General features: G+C 36.4%; 1 protein-coding gene across 4 annotated transcripts in view; it reads right to left on the minus strand.

Moving 5' to 3' along the window:
• The window catches only part of CNTN1 (contactin 1), a 347,755-nt gene extending 328,390 nt beyond the window's left edge, over positions 1-19,365 (minus strand). The window contains exon 1 of one of the 4 annotated variants that reach the window (XM_026000122.2): positions 18,833-19,365. The gene's annotated coding sequence lies outside the window, so the exon portion shown is untranslated. The remainder of the gene's footprint in view (positions 1-18,832) is intronic. The other 3 variants (XM_072765564.1, XM_026000124.2, XM_072765566.1) reach the window with 3 other exon arrangements.
• Positions 19,366-22,834: the final 3,469 nt, after the last annotated feature.

Here is a 22,834-nt window from a genome sequence, read left to right on the forward strand (position 1 = left end):
CTTCCATTACAATGAATTGGAAGAATGAGAATAGAGAATGTTACTGCAGTTTAGGTCATATATTTAGAAACTACAGACTAGTAATTCTAAAATAAGAAAGAGAAAAAATGAAATAAAAAAGTAGCTAGGACAGTTAATAGAAAAACATAACTGAAAAATTTGAACATAGGGAAAAATTAGGGAGTTGAGAAGGAAAGATTGGAATTTCTGGGGAGAAAGCATATAAAGACAACAGCAAATTTTTTCCCATGTTGTGGAAAATTGAGAGCCAGAATACAAGTAGAGGTATTGGAATTAGGAAAGAAAAAAGATCACTCTCTCTTAGAGATTTAAAAAATAGCAGTAGGGATACAGATATGTTAAGGGAAGCCAAATTTAATTAAGGCATTCCACTTTACACTGATTATTTTTAGTAATATATATATTAGTGTCATCTTCCAGAATATGTTCCAGAAGCGTTGTGGAGGAAAGCTGGGTTTAAAATTCAAAAACACAAATAACTAGGTTATGTGTGAATTACATTAAGAAATCTAAAAAGATAAATAAAATAGTTGCTGAGTCCAGCAAGATAGTCTCTGACCTATATATTAGCAAAAACCTAAAAGAAATTCCTTTGTTCTTCAGTATTCTTTTCACAAATAGAAGGCAGTAGGAATAAACATGATTTGTGGTAACATTTGTAGCATTGTTTTTCAGTTGGTTTTTAAGAAGTATTGTAATTGACAAGCAGCCATTATAGTCATATCTACTACCTTAGATCAGACACTCTTCAGTGGAAATTTTTCATTACATTATTAGAAACTAATAATTAATGGAAAATATGAATAAACAATCTTAGTGATACAATTTTGATTTCTAAAATAGAGGCATAGCCATAAATAATATGCCATTATTTCTCTCAAACATAAAACCAAGGAAATGGAAGAAAAACAAACTTCATAGACTCAAAATTCTACTATATAATATAATTTACACTGGAGAAAGTTACTCAGGGATAAAAAGCACTGGGAAAGTTAATATAATAACATAATGCATCAATTTTATTAATATTTATATAAGAATTAGAACAAGTGATCTTTGCTCTGAGTTTGTAAATAAATTATTCATCATTCCCAAACACCTTCAGAATTTGGCAAGCTACAAAAATCTTATTTTAATATTCTTAGCAGTCCAGAAACCATCCCTCCAAAGGTCACCGGAAACTAAAGACTACAAAATATTATTTCCTTTTTACATTTCTTTCTTCTTCCTCCTCCAATAAAGCACTGAAGAAAGAGAAATTAAGGAGTCAATCCCATTTACAATTGCACCCAAAAGCATAAGATACCTAGGAATAAACCTAACCAAAGAGGTAAAAGATCTATACCCTAAAAACTATAGAACACTTCTGAAAGAAATTGAGGAAGACACAAAGAGATGGAAAAATATTCCATGCTCATGGATTGGCAGAATTAATATTGTGAAAATGTCAATGTTACCCAGGGCAATTTACACGTTTAATGCAATCCCTATCAAAATACCATGGACTTTCTTCAGAGAGTTAGAACAAATTATTTTAAGATTTGTGTGGAATCAGAAAAGACCCCGAATAGCCAGGGGAATTTTAAAAAAGAAAACCATATCTGGGGGCATCACAATGCCAGATTTCAGGTTGTACTACAAAGCTGTGGTCATCAAGACAGTGTGGTACTGGCACAAAAACAGACACATAGATCAATGGAACAGAATAGAGAACCCAGAAGTGGACCCTGAAATGTATGGTCATCTAATATTCGATAAAGGAGGAAAGACTATCCATTGGAAGAAAGACAGTCTCTTCAATAAATGGTGCTGGGAAAATTGGACATCCACATGCAGAAGAATGAAACTGGACCACTCTCTTGCACCAGACACAAAGATAAACTCAAAATGGATGAGAGATCTAAATGTGAGACAAGAGTCCATCAAAATCATAGAAGAGAACACAGGCAACACCCTTTTGAACTTGGCCACTTCTTTTGGAGACAAATCAGTCACCCACAAATGATTACCCCCTGAAAAGAAAAGTATGGAACAGAGTAGTGAAGAGAACAGAGTAGTGAAGAAATAATGGCTCTGGCAATGTGGTGATCCTTAAAGTATTTAAAAGCAATCCTCTAGGCTTACTCTGACCTTCTGTGCATGTGTGCGTGTTTATATGTATGTATTATTGAGATGTAAGCATTGGCTCCAACTAGATCTACAGAGATTTTTACTTCTTAAATGTAGTCTGAGGAGCACCAGAGATGCTATTAGAAATGCAGAATTCTGGATCATATTTCAGATTTACTGAAACAGAATCTATAGAGATGGAGGTCAGCATTCATCATTTTTAACAAATAATATCAGGTAATTCTTATGAACTGTAAGTCTTATGAACTATAAAGTCAGAGAACCACTGCCCTGTTGTGTATCAGTTGTAGAACAACTGTATGATTATGATTGTATTTACCAACATAGAGAAAGTAGAGTGGGTATCTACTAACAAATTGATGGCTTCCCTCTGGCATCTTCATAATATGGAATATTATTATAATAGAACATTTCTAAAATATTTTGTTTACTAAGATAAAAAAAAAAGGACTATATGGACTACTGAGTATTCCTAAATATGAGGCATTGTTCTAGGGACTGTAAATTCAAAAACAAACTAAACAGAACAAAACCTGATAAGGCCTGTAAAATCTAGTAAAGAAAAGCAGACATAAATATAAATATGGTTAATGGGGACACCTGGGTAGGTCAGCAGTTGAGCATCTGCCTTTGGCTCAGGGCATGATTCTGGAGTCCAGGGATCGAGTCCCACATCGGGCTCCCTGCATGGAGCCTGCTTCTCCTTCTGCCTATGTCTCTGCCTGTCTCTCTCTCTCTCTGTCTCTCATGAATAAATAAATAAAATCTTTAAAAAAATATATGGTTAATGAAGGAGCTATGGCAGAAGTCTCTAAGGGTACATTGGGGACATAAACAAAGAAAGTGCTAATCTAACTAGGAAAAGTCAGGCTAAGAGAAGAAGCCTCCTGAATAAGGGGGGCGCAAAGTAATCTGAAATATGAGTGGATGCTTGCTAGATACACAACGCAGACACAAGAAAAACCATCTATCTTGTTAAAACAACAAAGAAGCTTTAAAAAAATAGATGTTTTTGCTCAGAATTTGCTCTGGGGTCCATTATTAAAGAAATATTAAAGAAAGCTATGATCTGGTATAAAGAATTCTCCATTACTATCCATCATCCACAGCATTCGCCCCATCTCAAACATAAGCCAGATAAGTGAACAGATAAGCATATGTCAGCTGAGCAGAAGGGCCATGACTAATGAAGCAGAAATCATAAATCAAGATTCAAACGGTAGTATCAAATCAAGGAACACTGCAAGCAATTGTGAACTGTGAAAAATATTCTCTGGATGAAACAAAATCTTGTTGGGGAATGGCTTCCTTAAATTTTAATTCTCTAGTGAATCAAGTAATAGGGAATAACTGGCTTTGAAAAGTACATTGCAGAATTTTTGGACATTCAAAGAGTGACAAGTATTGTCAATATACCCCAAGATGACACTTACCAGAACAAGTGCAGCATTAAAAGGAGACATAAAGTAAAGAAACAAATAAGAAATTATATACGATAATTAAGCATCAGTTTTTTGTTGTGACTTCTCAGTATATAATTTTAGCAGGGTATCAGAAAATATAACAATTTTTATTGGAAATATAAGCTTTTCACATGTCAAGAAGTCATTCTTCAAGCACATTTTACTATGATTAATAAAATCATTTAGGTCAGTCAGTAGTAATGGCAATTTTTCCTCCTTACAACTAGGCATTTTACCGCAGTAAAAATAAATAAGGAAAAAAATTACAACCTAGTGAGTCAGACATAGGAGGCATTTTATAAAAACCCTCTATGTCAAATATCTCTAAAAATCTCATTACTACTAGACATCTTTCTTTAGTGATTTAGTCATGTTATAAATGACTATTTTATATGCCCCTATAACAAATACGATTGTATGCAAAAAGGAAACCACACATGTTTATAAAATAAGCATGGTGGTGTTCTGGTATTCTCAGTCATGGCTCGGGATGAAATCCAAAGTCCTGTACACCTGTGGATGTCTGTGGCTTTTAAAAGATAGGGGATCCCTGGGTGGCTCAGCAGTTTAGCACCTGCCTTTGGCCCAGGGCGCGGTCCTGGGGTGCCGGGATCGAGTGTCCTACGTCGGGCTCCCTGTGTGGAGCCTGCATCTCTCTCTGCCTGTGTCTCTGCTTCTCTCTCTATGTCTATCAAGAATAAATTAAAAAAAAAAAAAGGTAACTCTTGGCAGAAATCTAGCTCTCAAAGAAGCTATGGAAAAAATTAAGATGAAAATATTGCTCAGCACCTTTAATTTTTTCCTTAATTACTCAAAAAAACTCAAAGGGAGTTTTTATAACATCCTAATAACAATATGAAGTCAAAAATGAAATTATTATTACAACTTATTAAAAGAGATGATTTAGAGATTATAGGCCTGCCAATTTTGAAGCAAAATTTCTTATTAAAATTTTTCTAGATATGCTGCTTCAAATCTAGAGAGTTAATTTCCTTAACATTTTTGAAATTACAAAGTTCTCTAATACCTCAATCTTTCTTTTACTTCATTAAATCCTCAAAAAACATTTTAACATTTTAAGATATTAAATCACTGCCTTACTTGGAACCATTGCTCCCAGGCTAAAACACAAAGAATTTTCCTTAAAAGAACTTTCTTGATCTATTATTTTCTCTTCTTTGGCCATATATTTTGCTACTTTATAGTTTACATTCTATTATATATTAAATTCTTCCAGTTTTTGAATCAGTCATGCTCTGCTAAATGTTTCTGACATAGACATACACCTAACACATTGATTCTCCTTAGATTAAAGCACTCATCACAGTTTGGGGTTATCTTTTTATCTATTTTCCTCACGTAGCTTAGAAGCTTCTGAAGGCAGGGAAAAGTCTGACTTTTTTATTACTACTCTATCTCCAGGCCCCAGTGCAATGCCTACCACACAGTGGATCTGTATTTCTGAGAATTCTTGTGTGTTCTCTCCCTCCCTCTTCTTACACATATAATGTATAACAAATGAAGAAAAAAGAGTATTATTGTGGTTACTTCACATTAGTTCTTTCAGTTTCTAGCAGAAGGACCTACTTTGTAGATTATTCGTGGGAAACAGATCCTTTGCCACATCTGAAAACTGGTGTTTTTGTATTCCTTGAAGAACAAACAACTTTGAGTCATCAATAGTTAAGTGAAAGAGAAGAGGCACCTGCCTAAGACAGTTACCTAAAGCAAACCTAGAAAACAATCAGGTAGAAAATACAGCAAACTTACTTTCATATCTATTTTCCCTGTTTTAGAAAATGAAACCACTCAGGGTAACAGAAGTTGAGTAGATTTCCCAAGAATACATATCTTCTACTAAGTGCCAGAACAGTGATTTAAATCTATGTCTATTGAATAGCTAGTATTTTACTCTTTCCTACATGAGCAAACTTAGTCATATATTATATTGAAAGTCTATGACCCTAAAGTGACAACAAAAGTAGGAAGTTTCTTAGTGCTTGAACTATTTTTATAAGATTTTATTTATTTACTCATGAGAGACACACAGAGAAAGGCAGAGACATAGGCAGAGGGAGAAGTAGGTTCCCCGTGGGGAGCCTGATGCAGGACTTGATCCCAGGACCCCAGGATCACACCCTGAACCAAAGGAGACACTCAACCACTGAGCCACCCAGGTGCCCAGGTGCCCCTGTGCTTGAATTGTATAAAAACAACTTAGGATTAATTTTAACTGAAATGTTGTACAATTCCATAATAATCAAAATAGTTTATGTGTATAATAAAATTTGATCTATAGCAAAAAAATTATGTTTATGATGTCATCAGCAAATAATTATGCTCTGTTAATTTTATGTATTAAGTTAAAGCTTAATTTGGCAAGACAACATCTTTCAAGTATTTGAAAGATTGACAAGACTCAGCACTGGAGAGAATATGCAAAATCAAACATTCATGTTACTAGGATTATAGAGTACTACAGTCTCTTGGAAGGACCTTTTGGAAATACTGATAATCTGTAAAAGATGTTCTTCTTGCCAGTAATTTCACTCTATAAATATATCTTAGAGAAATATTCCCAGAAATGTGCAAAAGTACATACAGAGCAATGTTGTGCATTCTTTAAAAAGTTGGAAATAACCCAAAGATCCAGTGATGGGACATAAACAAATTAGGATCCATTGCAAAGGGATACTTGGCAAATGCTAAAAATGATATGTGAGCACCATATGTGTGGAAATAAAAGTTGGCCAAGATTGAAAAAAAGGACCAGAACATTACATATAATATACATCATACTGTATTTTGATTGTAGTAATAATAAATTTAAAACTATAGTCTATGCATAAAAACATTTAAAATATATATATATATATAAAATGTCAATAATAGCTCCATGATTGAATTTAAATGAATGAAAAGAGTCATCATCAAAATTTTTACAGCTATTACAAAATAGAATGATATTATTTTGAAAAATACTATTGAATTTTTGAAAATTTAGATGGATAAATTTCTTACCAAAAAGAATTAAGTAATAATTAAGAAATATAAATAAATACATAACTCATAAGATAATTATTTCATTTAAAATTGTGCCACAGGGCAGCCCCAGTGGCCCAGAGGTTTAGCGCCGCCTTCTGCCTGGGGTGTGATCCTGGAGACTCAGTATAGAGTCCCGTGTCAGGCTCCCTGCATGGAGCCTGCTTCTCTCCCTCTCCCTCTGCCTGTGTCTCTGCCTCTGTCTCTCTCTCTGTCATGAATAAATAAATAAAATCTTAAAAAATAATAAAAACTAAAAAATAAATAAAATAAAATAAAATAAAATTGTGCCACAACAAAAATTCTAAGACCAAATGGCTTTATAGTAGATTCTATAAAATATTTAAGAAATTAACATAACCATCCAGATTCTTATCAAAATAAAAAGAGGCAATCTATCCCAACTCATTTCAAGAGTTCAACCAGCATAAATTTAACACCAAAATGTGGCCAAATAAAATTACAAAAACTGAAAAAAATAGCTAAAATATCCCTAAGTAAAATATTATCAACCCCAACTCAGTAATATACATAATGGGTAATAAGCAGATCATAAATAAGTTAAATTTATTCCAGAAATCCTGGTTTAACATGTGAAAATCAATCCATATTATCCATTGCATTAACTTAGCATTAGAGAAAAATCATATGGTCATCTAAATAAATTTAAATTATTAATTTTTTAAAAAATCTAAACAAATAGAAATAGGGGGGAATTTTCTTACCCTGGTCAAGGTTATCTATGAAATAGTGAAATATGGAGAAATTTTCTTATGAGATCAAAAATTGATACAAAGATCAGTTTCATCACTTTTACTCAACATTACACTAGAGACCCTAGCCAACATAAAAAGGCAAAATTTTAATAAGTTTTTAAGAATAGATATGAAGAAATAAGCTCATTTTCTAATGATATATTTGAGAATCTACAAAATTAAAAGGAATTAACTGAAAAATTAACATTGATAAGAGAGATTTATAAGTCTATAAAAAGGTCAACATAAAATTGGCTATATTCTTTTTATTATTAGTGAAGATTAAGAAAATGAAATTTATAAATTGAAATTTATAAATTGCAGTACTGTGCTTATGATGGCATAAAAAAATCAAATACCTAGGAATAAATATAGCAAAGATGTGCAAAATTTTCATGCTGAAAATTTTTTATTTTTATTTTTTTTCATGCTGAAAATTTTAAATATCATTTTTAAAAAATTTAAAAGATCTAGAAGGAATGATAAATATAGGCCATTACACAAATTAAAGGACTCAATTTTTTAACATGTCAATTATAGTCATATTATTTCTAGGTTAAATGCCATCATAATAAAATTCCAACAAGGATTTTGTAGAAACTAAAAGTAGAATTTCAAATGTATACAACAAGGCAAAGAGTCATTAACAGTCAGACAAACTTAAAGAATAACCAAACTAGAGGACCTACTCTAGCAAATATTAACATATATTTCAAATCCACGGTAATTAAGACTGTGTCTATGGGAATAATAATTTTCAAGTAATCCAGTGAAATAGTAGAAAGTCCAAGAACAGGTCTGCCCATACATGGAAGACTTAAGACAGAGGTAGCATTGCCAAACTGTGGGGAAAGGATAGCCTTTTCAATAAATGTCTCTCGATGAATTTTATATCCATAAAAGTAAGAAAGCAAAACTCAAACCACCCATAAAAATCAATTCCAGATGAAATGCAAAACAATAAAATGTCTTGAACACAATACAAAAGAAAAATCTCCATAACTTGTAGTAAGAAGGATTTATTAAACAAGACAAAAAATACCAGCTCTAGACTACATTTAAGCTGAGAACATTTGTTGATAAATGATAACATTAAAAGAGTGTCAAAGCAAATCATAGAGTGGGAGAAGATATTTGCAAGTATTTTCTATGGGTTCAAATTCAGAATATATTAGGAACTTCTTATGAATCAAAAAGGAAAAGATAGATAACTCAATAGCAAAATGAACAAAATTTCTCAATGACAGTTCAAAACAGCATATTCAAATGGCCAAAACATATATAAAAGGTGTTCAACTTCTTATAAATAAAAAAAAATTAAAACCATACTTAGATATCCATCCCCAATATGAATAATAGTGAAAGGGAATATAAAGGAAGGGAAAAGAAATGTTGGGAAATATCAGGAAGGGAGACAGAACATAAAGACTCCTAACTCGGGGAAACGAACTAGGGGTGGTGGAAGGGGAGGAGGGCGGGTGTTGGAGGGGAATGGGTGACGGGCACTGAGGTGGACACTTGACGGGATGAGCACAGGGTGTTTTTCTGTATGTTGGTAAATTGAACACCAATAAAAATTAATTAAAAAAAAAAAAGATATCCATCCCCATTAAGTAGTTTCAGTTTAAAACACTATTAATACCAAGTGTTGGCAAAGCTAAGCACCAACTTGAAATCTCACACACTACAGACTGGACTGAAAATTGGCTCAACCACTTGGGAAAAGCAAACAATTTCTAAGCAGTATCTTATGAGTCAGCAATTTTAATCTTAGTTCAATCTTAGCAAAAACACAATTACATATATATACTACAAAAGACACAGACAGTAACAAATGTTCATAGGAGAACTATTAGTAATAATACAAAACTGGAAACAACCCAGATGTCCAACAAGTAGAATAGATGTATGTATTTTGGAGTATTCATACCATGGAATTCTACAGAAGAATAAAAATGAACTACTATTATGTGCAGGAACATGGATATTTCTCATCCAAAAGGTTGAGCAAAATAAATAACATGCAAAAAATGCATAATATATTATTCTGTTTATATTAATTTCAAAAACAAGCAAAACTATTCAATAGTCTTGAAATCAGAAGAGTTGCTGCTTTTGGGAAAGAGCAAGGTAGTAGTGATTAGGAGGGGCTTGGTACAGCCAAGGTTCTTTATCCTGAACTGAGTGTTGATTTAATGGGTATAAGTACTTTCTAAAAGCTCACTGAACTGACCCTTTTCTGTGCACGTTTCTGTATTTCTATTATTCTTTAATTAAAAAGGTTTAAGAAAAAGCAGTACAATGTTTTATTGAAAGCAGATGCCTTAGTTTCATTACCATCCAACTTGTGACTAAGCCAAAATTTGAAAATAACTTGTTTGTAAAAACTGGGTAAGTTCTAGTACCAAAAGAGTTATTGTGATCTTTAAAATAATATATGCAAACAAAAAGAAAAATATAATCAGTAGATATTTTTAAAGATTTTCAATTAAAATATAGTATTATATTTAATATATAAAAATTATACAATAAAACTTTTCATCTGATATAAAATTCTGTTATATTAAACAAGTTGAGTCCTAAACTGAAGTATTATAAAAATTGTTTACAATATTTTAGCAGGCAATCTTACGTGTTACAGATAGCAAACCTGTACTTTCAGTAACCATGACAATTAAATACTATAAGATTAGATGTCTTAAGATAGAATTACTGTTGATGGTTTGTGGTGTTAGGAAGCAAAATTAGGGCAGAAATACATAAAAACTTCTGAGGCTTAGTTCTAAGTTAAAATAGTGAATTTTAAAATCGCACATTGCAATTGCTTAATTCATGTTGGGAAACTGCCTCATGTAAATCACTGTAGTAGAAGACCATTTTGTTTATAAGATATCCATAAATAAAATATACATAAATTTAGAACGCTTTAATCTCTTGTGTGATACTAAGTTTATTTGAGATAGATACTAGTCTCCTAACATAGAGAGAATTTAGAATGTGACTCACAGAACACTAAAACCAGATGTCATGGAAAGGCATTAATCCTAATAATTTAGGGCTTAGGAGTTAGATAACCTGGATGTAAATCTAGCTTCTATAATCATTAGTTTTTTAATATCTAATTTTTCTCACTTGTAATATAGTAAAAAATTATAAGCAAAATCTACTTACTATATTTGGTTAAGTTATGAGATATCACATTGAACGCATTTAAAACAATGCCCAACACAGAGTGAATGAATGCTCAATAAATGATTGTTGTCAATAATTGAAGTGAGATTTTAGATAACACATTGTTTACAAAGTCAAACAGAAAATCAGTCTTATAGCTCAATATTTTTGATTTTCAAACTAGGCTAGATCAGTGCTCTATGTTAGTATCCATCTATTTTTCATAAATGTCTTTTCAACATTATTTCTATAAAACATATTTCACTCATCAGATTCCCTAAGACTATACAGAATTTATACTAAACCAAGTTGGAAAGGTGAATATTGTCTTCTTAATTAAGATTATCTTGGAAAAGTATTTTAATAATTCTAGTAAAGAAAACATGAATGAAAGAGCACTGTACAAAAGGAAATATACTCGAACTAAAAAAAAGTTGTAAGTGTAATATGTACCCATACACACATACGTACACATGTGTTGTGCAAATAATCAAATAAAATAGTGGGTTTCATCTCAGATAATTAAAAACCAAAGTAAAAACCATATATGGATATTAGTGTAGTGAATTTTTACTGGATTGTTCAGGAATCTCAGCAGATTATCAAGACCAATGTCCTTGACGTGGACAGAATGGTGGCTGAGAACTCTCAGTGAGATGTTTTGGCTAAGGATAATACCTAAAACATGCAATGGTAAGTAATATTACTTTACTTCTTGTCCAAATTTGCCACTAACTAATATGCTTTTAGGCAAACTACTTATTTCTCTGAGTTTCTTTCCTTATCTGTGTAGATAATCATGCCTTTCTATCTAACTTTTAGAATTGTTGCAAAGAATCAAATGCAGCTATGCATGTGACCATGTTTGTAAACTTCTAGAGATCACACCAATGGAAGATCTCTTATTATTTTTTTTTAATTTTTTTTAAATTTTTTATTTATTTATGATAGTCACAGAGAGAGAGAGAGAGAGGCAGAGACACAGGCGGAGGGAGAAGCAGGCTCCATGCACCGGGAGCCTGATGTGGGATTTGATCCCGGGTCTCTAGGATCGCGCCCTGGGCCAAAGGCAGGCGCCAAACCGCTGCGCCACCCAGGGATCCCCAAGATCTCTTATTAAATGTAGAAAAAGGGAGTTAATTTTGTCGATACTAGTTCCAACACAGCTAAATTATAGATATATATTTTGCATGTAACTATACATGTCTATTCTTTCTAAAATGTAGAATTATTTAAAGGAGAGTGACTTAACGGCCTAGCATTTGGGAATTATTCAATGTCTTAGGCATGAATTTTCACTTAAAATTGCTTATTAAAGGACTCTCTTTTAGGCATCTGATATAACTCAACAGAACCATGAAGTTAATTCTTTAAAAAAATGTGAAGATTGACATAGATTCTAGTTTTTATTTGCTTGTTTCCAAGATAAAGATATAAATCCTTTATTCTTTGAAATATTTTTTAAGATTTTATTTATTTATTCATGAGAGAGACAGAGAGGCAGAGACATAGGCAGAGGAAGAAACAGGCTCCTTGCGGGGAGCCTGACTCAGGACTAGATCCCAGGACCCTGGGATTATGCCCTGAGCCAAAGGTAGATGCTCAACCACTGAACCACCCAGGTACCTTTATTCCTTAAAATCTTAAAAACAAGTTTAATCTTAACTTTCATTTATTCATTTGTTCCAAAAATATTTATTAAGTATTAACTTTAAGTCAGAGCCTTCATTGGACACTAAGAGGAAAGAGGTTTCTATCCTCAGTGGCTTATGGTGGGGTAACAGACAAGTAAACAATCATTTACAATTTAGCATTGTAAGTGCTATGGTTGGGGTGTCTATGGATTATTATGGAAGCACTAAATAAGGACTCCAAACTCAGCCATGTTCAGGGAAATCCTCCTAGAGAATGTGGCAACTAACCTGAGCCTTGACGACATTAGGCAGTCTCAGTTACATTATAGGAAAGAGGAAGGTCTTTATGGCAGAGAAGAGAGTATGGACTCAGAGTGAAGTTTGGGGGGAAAAGAGAGAAAATATGATGCATTAGGAGAAATGCAAATAGTTCTGTGTTATTGGCATTGTGGGAAACCGGAAATGGAAGAGTCTATAAAAATAAAAAAGTGAATTTAGAGAATTAGTCATGGACCATTTTTTTTTTAAGATTTTATTTATTTATTCATGAGAGACACAGAGAGAGGCAGAGACACAGGCAGAGGGAGAAGTAGGCTTCCTGTGGGGAGCCAGATGCAGAACTCCATCCCAGACCACGGAATCACACCTTGAGCCAAAGGCAGATGCTCAACAGCTGAGCCACCCAGGCATCCCAATCATGGACCATTTAATACAGAACTTTAGGTGAAATGCAAAGGACTCTGGGCATCTTATTTTTAGTAGAGAAGACACTAGATGAAATTGGTTTTAGAGAGAGAACTTTGATTACGGTGTGGAGAATGGGCTTGAGAAGAAGACGATAAGAGAGGGAGACTGATACAAGTACTCTTAACTCTGAATATCCTCATTTCCTACATGGGAAACAAAGACTTAAAGAGATTAAGTAATTTGCCAGACATCACACAGTTTGTTAATTGGCCAAACTGGGTTTCCTGTAAAGTTCTGCATAACTCTAACATGTGTGTTCTTCAAGGACCAAGGGAACTGCCACTCATAAAAGAAATGAATGTGGCTAACCCTCAGTATAAGAGACTAGTAACAAATAAAACTGTGTAGGAAAAGCAATGACACAGTCTGGTATACATCAACAAAATCAAGTACAGGGGTGAACAATTATCCAGTGAATTAAGGACCATCTGGATAATCCCAGTAAAAGCAGATTTAGTGCCTGAGTCACTCAGATAATTGTGCAAACAATGTGCCTTGCTCTGGTTGAGTAACCTGGTCATTAATATCTTCCATAGTACGTTTTGCCCTGTGGCATTTTTGAAATGGACAATAGTAGCTCAGAAAGAATTAAGATACTATTCACTTCTTGGGAAAGCCACATAAATAATAATGGGATCTTAATAGACTGAGAGGGTATTTTATATGTCCCCAGGAGCCATTTCACACAGTGATATATACATAATATACATAAGCCAAATCCCACTTCAAAGAATAAAAGAAGTTCAGCAATAGAACCCTCAAATTTGTATTTTTATGTTCAATTCTTTGTCACGTAGAAGAAAGTTTTCTGAGTATTAAAGCAATGAAAAATACTACTACAAATAGACTTATATGTTAAACTATAGTAAGGCTACAAATTTCTGTATGTCCAAAAACATAAAAGATCAAAGACAAAAAGAAAGGTAAAGAAAATTTTCATAGTATACAAATGGATTTTTCTATTGAGTTAGAAACCATAACTCAAAAGTCAAATGAAATCCACAAATTAAGAAATACAAAGAGCCAATAAACATGACAACATTTCTCAAAATCACCCCAAATCATTCAAAATCATAGAAACACAATTCAAAATAACCAGATACACAATTTCTACTATCAAAATGTCAGTCACAATTTTTAAAACCACAATTCCAAATGTTAATCAGATTACTGCCCAACTGGTTTATACTGAGTATTAATTTGTGCATAAACTTTTTGCTAGAGCAATTTGGCAACAAGCATTAAGAGTCTGAAATATTTGGGATCCCTGGGTGGCGCAGCGGTTTGGCGCCTGCCTTTGGCCCAGGGCGCGATCCTGGAGACCCGGGATCGAATCCCACGTCGGGCTCCCGGTGCATGGAGCCTGCTTCTGTCTCTGCCTGTGTCTCTGCCTCGCTCTCTCTCTCTCTCTGTGACTATCATAAGTAAATAAAAATTTAAAAAAAAAAAAAGAGTCTGAAATATTTAAAAATCTGATCCAGTAACATCTATGAAGTTATTATAAGGAAATGGTCAAAAATGCAAAAATTAACGAATAATTATGCTTATTTCCATGAATGTGAAAAACAGGAAACAATCTTAAGATTCTAACTATATAAGACAATAGATGACAGCCATAAAAAAACATGGTTAGTAAGAATATTAAATAAAATAAACTAATGTTATGGTATGATGTTAAGGTGGAGAAGCTAAATATAAAAATGAATATTCACTCTAATTCCAAATTTGCACATTTAAAATACCTATGTATATTTATAGAAATAAAATTGGAAGGTTGAGCACGGATCTCTCTGCATGGTATAATTTTCTTTCACTTTGAATTCTTCTTGAAAGATCCTGTATTTTCTCATAATTATAAAAATGTTGTTTTAACGTAATATTATATGAGTATACTTTAAAGTGCTATTTTATGTAATAGGTTATTCATACAATCATAATGAAATAGTGACCCATCTTCCTCCTGCTGTTTCCAAAGTACCGCAACTAGTCAGTGCTATTCTCAGAATTTGAACCCAAGTGTTCCTGCTCCAAAGTTCACAGTATGGATATTATGATATGAAGTAAATTACAATGAAAGTTGCAAGAGTATAATCAATAATGAAAATTAAAAATATATTATGTTAGTAATATGTGGCATCTTAGATTAAGCAGAAAGACATACATTGGGAGAGTTGATAAATTAATTGCCTACTGTGCTAATCTAAGGCATGCAAGGACACATACACTGGTATTGGGGAAAACATATGATACAAATTAGAGATCAGAATTAAAAAGGACAAATTAATAACTGAATAGATGATGGTGGGCACTTGGTGATAGAGGAAGGAAATCTGAAAAAAAAAAAAAAAAAGAAAACAAATCACAAATCAGAAGCCTGGAAAAATGAGGTATCCTTTGCTAAGAGCCAGTTTAAGGGTGATGAATATTAACGGGAAAAAACAAAAAACAAAAAAAAAATATGACTTACTACGAATAGCAATTGTTTATGAGTAATGAATACAACCATGTGTTACATGGATTATTTATTTAATTAAAAAACCCACAAAAAACTCTGAGGTAAGTGCTATTATAATCCCCAGTTGACTTACTGACATTCACTTATCTGCATAATAACATATAGATATTAACGCAAGTGGGCCTCTTCCCAAAGCCTGTGCTCTTAGCTGTTAGGTTAATAATTTGGAATGGCTAATGGAGGAGAGATTAAGAAAGAAATGCAGAAGAATTGTGTTTCCAATAAGATAAATTGCATCAATTTGGGGAATTCACTTGAAAACCTAAAGCAGGAAGAGGAGATAAGAAGGAGACCAAGAACAGAAGTCTAGAAAAAGTAAGAGAAAAACTATAACATTAGATGATTGTGGTATCAGAAGTAAAATCTGGGACCCCTGGGTGGCTCAGTGGTTGAGCATCTGCCTTTGGCTCAGGTTAGGAACCTGGAGTCCTGGGAACGAGTCCCATAGTGGGCTCACCATGGGGGTCTGCTTCTCCCTCTGCCTATGTCTCTGTCTCTCTCTGTATCTCTCATGAACACTAAATATAATCTTAAAAAAAAGGTAAAATCTCCAGAAGGAGATGGAAAGTATGAAAAATGGTAGTTCAAAGGGGAAGAAAAATGAATAATACAGCAATAAAAAAACCAAACATTGAATTTAAAGAACTTACTGATGACTTAGAATGCGTTCCTTTTTTATGATGTAAACCATGGACAATTTATATACAGAAATAGATGGTGATGGGAAATGGATAGACACTGTTGTTTTCTTTTTTTAATAGCAATATAACATAGCATGTTTTGTATAGAAAAATATAAATGGTCTATCTTTCAACTTGCCCTCTAGTCAGTCTCAAGGGGCACAGGTAAGAGACACTGTATAGAATAACTTGTACAGAGCCATAACTCCTATTGGAAAATTGAACCATTCTGTGGAAAGCTAGAGAAATGCCTCATGTCAGCCATTCCTCCTCATGGAAAGGATAAATCCAAAGGAAGTTTCCAAATGTAGTTCCCAACACATTTATTCTATTAATAAACTTATTATCCTTCAATCATTGCTCCAAATGATTCCTTATGATGAGACATCCTCAATAAGAATCTTCAAGCCTACCTAGAACTGTGTTCAGTGTGGTGGAGTATACAAAAATACAGGTCATAGTCTTTTTCTGCGAAGTGCTTCCTTGCCTAATTAGAAGACAAATCAGACATACATATAAGGGTTAAATAAATAAATAAATAAAATAAGACTGAGCATCCAAATAACCGAATAACCTTGGCCTGTATTGTTACTGGTGTAACACTGACCAAATTTTGTTATCAATACCAAAAATCACAGGAAGTTGAAGTATTTTATTCAAGGGGACACTGCTCTGCAATATAATCCATAGTAGATTGCTGAAATATTAGGGTTGAAATAGTGGAATTTTAGAAGGCTTTAGGCAAATTTCTTGTACCCTCTAAATCTTAGTTTTCTCATCAAAGAAAATGAAAAAGTTACCATCCAGATTAAATAACTTCAGGCAATGGGGGAAAATAAATGCATACACATCTATAAAAGACATGTAATGCAAATAGACATGATGTGAAAAAGCAGCACACATTTAAATACCGGGTCTACAAATAAAATTTGTACCAAGAAATAGATTAAAGCTATCTTCAAAGGTTCTAAAGGCCCCTCAGTTTTATATCTTGCAAGGTGGGTAGATCTTTCCCCCCCAGCTCTCCAAATGCACTAGCTGTAAGTTACCATCCAAATAAATTTACAACCCAACAGTGAAGGTAGGGCATATGCAAACCATTACGCTCTGATGAGTTTAATAAAATACCCCAGATATATGTGTTTATTTGATATGTGTGCTACATTCGTTTCAGGCTGGTAAGGTTCATGTGTACACTGTAAAGCTGAAAAAACCAGGGAAATGGATGAAGATCAAATAGCACTCTAAGAATGTCTTTAAAATAATATCTGGAAATACTGACATTCATGTGCGTTACAGAGACATTATTCCTTGCAGGTTTCCTCAGTCTGAACACATCTTCTCCGGCTTTTCCCCCAATGGAGAATTTGATTCCTTTTTGCCCCTCCCACTCAGTGCTTCCAGATTGCTTCAGAAGGCCCAGGCAGCCTGCTCAGCAGCAGGCAAACAGGGCTGGGTGTGCAAGAGCTATATATAGCTCCACCTTGGAGATGTGCACACACGAGCAGACATACAAATGCCCATGCTGGATTGGGCATGGATAAATGAGAAAAGGTTGCAGCTTTCCCCTCTCCTTTTTCCTCATCACCCCAATTTTTCAGTAATCTTCAAAGCAGGATGTCATCGGTTGGTTCCCCTGAGTGATGCAGCCTCTAATTTCTCTGCAATTCTTCTGCCTACTGCTTGCAGCAATCTGACTCCTGCAGGAACCGGCATTGGGCCAACACCTACTACCCAGATGCACCCAGATGCACCCAGATGCGGTCACCCGGGGAGGCTGCCTCGCAGCAGCCGCGGGGAGCCCATCCGGGCACAATTACTTGACTCTGGGAATCCCCGAGGATAAACCCATTTTTTTTTTTTTTTTTTTTTTTTTTAGAAACTAGGCGAAAAGGTGGTTTCTTTCCCATAGGCAGCACCAGGCTAGGAGGAGAGGAGAGGAGAGGAGAGGAGAGGAGAGGAGAGGAGAGGAGAGGAGAGGAGAGGAGAGGAGAGGAGAAGCCGGCCCGGCCTCTCCCAAGCTCGGTCTGCAGCAGATCCTGGGAGAAGGGCCAGGTCTTCTCAGTGGAGACATCATTAACCGGTAAATGCCCTTAGAGGTGCGGGACTTCCTCCCCACCCCCCGCTCCTGGAGGGAGCCAGTCCTTAACGGAGGAGCCTGGGAAACTGAGCAAGTGCCTCGCTCCCCTCCGCGCAGTCATCCCCCGTCCTTGCAGGGATGTGCCTGCGGGTGTAGACGCAAGGTAGGACAGGGAGAACCGGCAGGTGCGGAGCGGAGGAAGCTCCTCGCGGGCTCCCGGCTGCAGACCGGGCTGCGCCCCAAACCCTCCCCTGCGGCCGGGCATTCCTCGGGAGCGTCACCGGGGAGGAAAGTTGACGAGACGCAGATGGAGGCTCGGCGGTGCCCTCGCCTGGGGCGCTGCTGCCCGCCCCGCCCGACGCCGGGGCTCCGGCACCCCCCATCCCAGCACCCAGACACCCCATCCCAGTCCTCCAGCCGTACTTCACGGCGAGAGCTGCGGCGACCACATCAGATTTGGGGGTGCCGAGGGCGGGGCAGGGCTGGGGGAAGGGGAAGAAGGGGAAGGCAGGCAGCGGCAGCAGGAAAATACGCATGCATTTTTTTTTTTTTTTTTCCTCCTATCTGCAAAGAAGGAAAAGTCCTGCCTCCTACCTGTGTTCTCTGCTCCTGCTCGGGTCGGCGCGGCACAGCTGGACCATCACCTACAGGTTTCCCACTTGCGCTGCAAACACCTGGGAGCGCATCTCCGCACCCCGCGTCCCTCCCAGCCTCGGTGGAGCTCAGCCCAGCTACTTGACAGCCGAAGCCGGCCCTGTTAGAGCGGTCATTGGGGCCGCGGGGAAAGCGGGGCGGGCACGGCAGAGAAACCCGCGCCTCTCATTGGATAGGCGGGGTGCCACTCTCACCCAGACCAGGGCTCGCTGCGGACCCAGGCAGCTGCGAAACCCAACTGCGAAGGGTCTCTGCAGTCCCTGGAACCAAACCCTGCTGCCACCGGATCAAGAACCCCGAAGAGGAGGGGAAACTGGCTTGATGACTTGTCATCTGAGACCCCCTCTTCCCCCTCCAAGAGAGAGAGGGAAGGGCCAGGCATAACCAGACACCCAGCCCTGTCCAAGAGATTTTACAGGAGAAAATACCAGGAGCAGTGCCTTGATAGAGAAGCACGAACTTCAGTTAAGAATGGAGCAAAATACAGAAATGCATGTACTTAAGTCAAAAAAAAAAAAAAAATCACAAGAAATACAAAGACATGAGGGGTTTGTTTATTTGTTTCAAGTTTCCATTTTTTTTTTTGCCTCAATGCAACATGGCAGTTTTTCCTGGAGAGGAAAGGTTGCACTACTGATTGTTCTGTACAGCAGAGAGACTCCGAAATATCCCCTGGTAGAAACTGTTTTAAATGGGAAAGCTTTGCAATAACAACCAGAAAGAGCAAAGGAAGGAAAGTTAAGGCCAAACTGCATAAGGGACTTGCCTTGGTAGCCCATTTGGTGGTCTTAAAATAATCACCACCAGACTGATAACAACCTGTTTCTTTTCTACTAATTTTAGTCCCTCATTCCCTTTGTGCTCAAACCCTGAGGCTGCAGAGGATGTATAAGCCAACACAAACCTAGGTGATCCCAAGCCTACCTTGTAGGTGAAGAGAGCCAAGGATAAAACAACTTTGTTCCCATCTTTCATCCCGGCCATTTGTCCAGGTGGAATCAGGAAGCTGTGGAATTCAAGGCACTTCTTAAGTGGGGGGAAATGATTGAAAGATTATCAGTCAGACTGGAGGAAGGGAAGTATCTTATTTTAGTGCCATATAAGGAAACAGTCTTCTCACTTGCAGGCTGCCTCCTTTCTGCAGATAGCCAAGTTCTTCATCCACCTAAAGTAAATAGTTTCTTTTTTATTTATTTATTTATTTATGATAGTCACAGAGAGAGAGAGAGAGAAAGGCAGAGGGAGAAGCAGGCTCCATGCACCGGGAGCCCGACGTGGGATTCGATCCCGGGTCTCCAGGATCGCGCCCTGGGCCAAAGGCAGGCGCCAAACCGCTGCGCCACCCAGGGATCCCAGTAAATAGTTTCTTAACCGGGGCTGAACATGACACAGCTCCCTGGACAACTGCTGGAGAAGTTGGTATTGTTATTAAATACTAAATAAGTGTAGGCTCTTCCTTAGTGATTCTGGTTGTTTATTAGGCCAGACTCCTCATAAAATGTTCTCTTTATAAAACTGGATGATTTAGATTAGTGTATTTGGAAGTGAGAAGAGACCCTAAAGATAGAGAACAATAGGTACAACTTGATGCTGGGAATGCACCTACCACTGAATGGGAATAACTAAAAATGTAATGGCAAGTTTCAAAACCAATCGGTCATGTTTCTACATAATATGTCCCTTGGTCTTGCATCTCTACTCCACACCGCCTGTCCCATTGAATTGGAAAAACCATGCATTACGTAGTGCATTTACTGAGTACTTATTCTGTGCCACACCCTGTGTTAGGTGCTAGGGAACTAAATAAGAATAATACATACAAGACGTCAAAGAGGGATCCGGAAGCAATGAATATAGTAAAATATTATAGTAAAGAATAAGCATTTTCAATGCTAACATTGTTTGATTCCTAAACCTAAATTATTTTGAGTAACAATGAACTCTAGCAGGCCCTCCCCGAGATTTAAGCAGTGAGGGGAAGGTGAAGTATCAAGGAAAAGGAGCTGAACATTGAGGCTAGCACAAAAGTTGAAATTGAAAGTGAAAAGAATACTAAAGAAATCTCTGCTATCCTCATTCTTTCATTCCTTAATTCACTCCTTCTTCAACAAATATTGCTATTATAAATATAGTGATGAATAAGGTAGGCAAGCTGTCATGGAGCATACTTATTTTTCAAACGGACGATGTTACTTTGCATACTCACTGATATAATTACAGCTCTGCACGTGTGAGTATGTTTGTGTGCACACATAGATATACAAAAATTGGGAACAATATTAAGATAATTATAATTTCTTTCTGGGCATCAGGCACCTCATATACTTTCAGATAGAACAGACTATCTCCAGGTTATTGGTTATTATCTCAGAGAGTAAAACCTGCATGTATGTTCCTGGAATACACATATTCTTATATATATGAATATAATAAAAGTATCTGCTAGAGTACATTTTTACATTTTTCAAATCACTTCCAGTTAAAAATCCTCCCTTTTTTCTTAAGTAAGCAGAAGAGTCATTATTAGCTCCCTTTCACAATTGAGAAAATTGAAGTGGCCAAGGAAATGTATTCCTTTGAAAGTAATGGTAATTTAAAAATAGTTATGTATATTATGTTTGGTGTATAAGAGACATTAGGCATTTATTTTTATTTTTTTAAAGATTTTATTTATTCATAAGAGACACAGAGAGAGAGGCAGAGACACAGGCAGAGGGAGAAGCAGGTTCCCCCTAGGGAGCCCGATGTGTGACTCAATCCCAGGACCCCAGCACCATGCTCTGAGCTGAAGTCAGACACTCAACCACTGAACCACCCGTGTCCTGAGACATTCAGTATTTACAAGTGAATACATGGTTTATAAAATGTGAGAATTTAAAGAACTTTAGAAATTATCAGTTTCCCACATTGTTTTGTGGAGGAAACAATTATCATAATTTTTTCAGGATCCTGTACTTACTTAGAAGCAAAGATGAGTCTAGAACCCAGATCTTAGGGCTCCTCCTTCATTATTTTTTTTTCATCACAATGAACAATAGCTTTGGTATCTCTTCCAGCAGAGTTCTTGCCCTTTTCCCTCCCTGAACTACCTCGCCTTTTGAAATTATCAAGACTGATCCAGCAGCATACTCATGTCTCAGCATCTATAAAAATATACGAAAGCATGCCACTTTAACTGGAAATTAGGCAGGACATAATCAGTTGCTGAGACTAAGTTTGCTTGTAAGTTGGAGGTCTGCCTCACAAGACTGGGATCAGAGCAATTGGGGCCGGTGTTCAGGTATAAAGAAAGCTAATGGAAATGGGTGGCTAGCTAGGCAGATTGCCTCTGGAACATACTGTCCCTAAAGTAAGAAAGAGAGAACTCTAGAAACATTCATCTGAATCCTTTCTATTTGACAGCCTGGCATGGAACCCATTTGCAAATCTCTAAAAGAAACAGTAGGAAAATGTTGCCTGGTTCTCTGGCTGGCTCTGATTCCCTAATAACTCACAGGGTTCTACAGCACTATTTATTGGCTATTACATTGCTAAACTTCCTTTGGCCCTATTATTGAATTCTCCTGCCACCCATCCCCTCCTTCTTCCAGCCTGCATTGGCCCTCTTTCTTGAAACATTCCAATTTCCTCCAACCAGTGATTAAATCTTGGTGAGAGGAAAGGAAACTGCAGCAGCAGTACCGCTTTCCACAGTATATATTTCTTTTCTTTCTCTTCTGCTCCACCCACCAGTTCCTCACAAGGAAGCTTCCCAGAACAGTTGCTAGCATAGCCTGTTGTAGCAAAGAGGGGAAAAAAAGAGGCTTTTCCAATCAAAAATTTAAACTAAACAGAGCAGAAAGACAAGAGACTCTGCCCACTAGTATAAAGAGAGTCATGCTAAACCCAGGATGCAGCATCTCAAAGAAGATCACATCAGCCCACTGACCTAGCTTTTACATA

This window comes from Vulpes vulpes, chromosome 8, assembly GCF_048418805.1.
Source record: "Vulpes vulpes isolate BD-2025 chromosome 8, VulVul3, whole genome shotgun sequence".
Classification (NCBI taxonomy): domain Eukaryota; kingdom Metazoa; phylum Chordata; class Mammalia; order Carnivora; family Canidae; genus Vulpes; species Vulpes vulpes.